Raw genomic sequence first — 1,083 nt, 5'->3', positions numbered from 1 at the left:
TAACTTCACCCCTTACGAGAGCCGTGCCGCCGAACCATTGGATTCTTCTCCGGCCACGGACTCTGAGCCGCCTACATCCGCACATATCGAATTCGATTGGGTGCCGATCATGGAGTTCACCTCCGCGGATATCTTCCACACTGTCAGGTCTGTCACCTGGCTGTGTGTTTGGCACAGATAGTTCTGGGTGATTTCCGGGTTTTGACAGGGAGCGTAGCGTATTTAGCTGTGGAGGCAGTGCTGCAAAAAATGTCTGAATTGCTGCAGGTGATGTATCCTTTGATTTGGAGCCGGTTTCTGAAGTCCAGAGCATCCTCAGCTGCTGAAGCCTGAAGTCAAACTGTGTAGTAGGAGTAGTCAATCCTGCTTTCCGTTTACGGCCCCTCCCTCCGTGCGTAATCTTTGGCTACACACATTCGGTGTCAGGTCACACTTGTACGCCAGTACTTGGACAGTTCCTCGGTGCTCTTGCCCACACTATGCTACCCTACTCTTCTCTGCCCCGTGGTCACGTGCAGAGCCGGCGCTCTTGAGGCAGTGCTGGCCGACGATCGCCCCGGCCGTTCTACCCGTCGTAGTCCTCCATGGATCTTGTTTTCCCGCGCTCGCCTGTCGACCATCTATCGCTGGTAGTACTTCCTCCGTCCTGTACAAGCTGTCGCTCAAGCAGATGCATCGGAGATTCGGAGCAAGTAGTAGTGGTACTTGTAGGACAGCATCCAAGACAGGCCACGAGGGAGGAAAGGAGTCCACCGCACTGTTGTCGCGCGGCGGCCGACGGCGACGCGAGGGCGTTCTCGCTGCCTCCGCGGCTCTGGCTGGACCGCCGGTCTCCGTCGCACGGCCTGGGCCGGTGTCGGGTCACTCGCTCGCTCGGCTGCGCACTTGTGCTACTGCGCTGGTTGGACGGTTGCTCGGTGCTCTTGTCCAGTATGCTACGCTACTCTACTCTACTACTCTGCCCGTGTTCACGTGCAGAGCGGAGCCGACGGTGCCGGTGAGTCCGCCGGAGGGGCTGGAGGCCGACCGCGCCGGCCAGTGGCAGGGCCTCGCAGCTTTCTCCTTCTTCCGTGGGCCTCGCCG

This window comes from Triticum aestivum, chromosome 7A, assembly GCF_018294505.1.
Source record: "Triticum aestivum cultivar Chinese Spring chromosome 7A, IWGSC CS RefSeq v2.1, whole genome shotgun sequence".
NCBI lineage: Eukaryota > Viridiplantae > Streptophyta > Magnoliopsida > Poales > Poaceae > Triticum > Triticum aestivum.
This window is presented reverse-complemented; position numbering follows the sequence as displayed.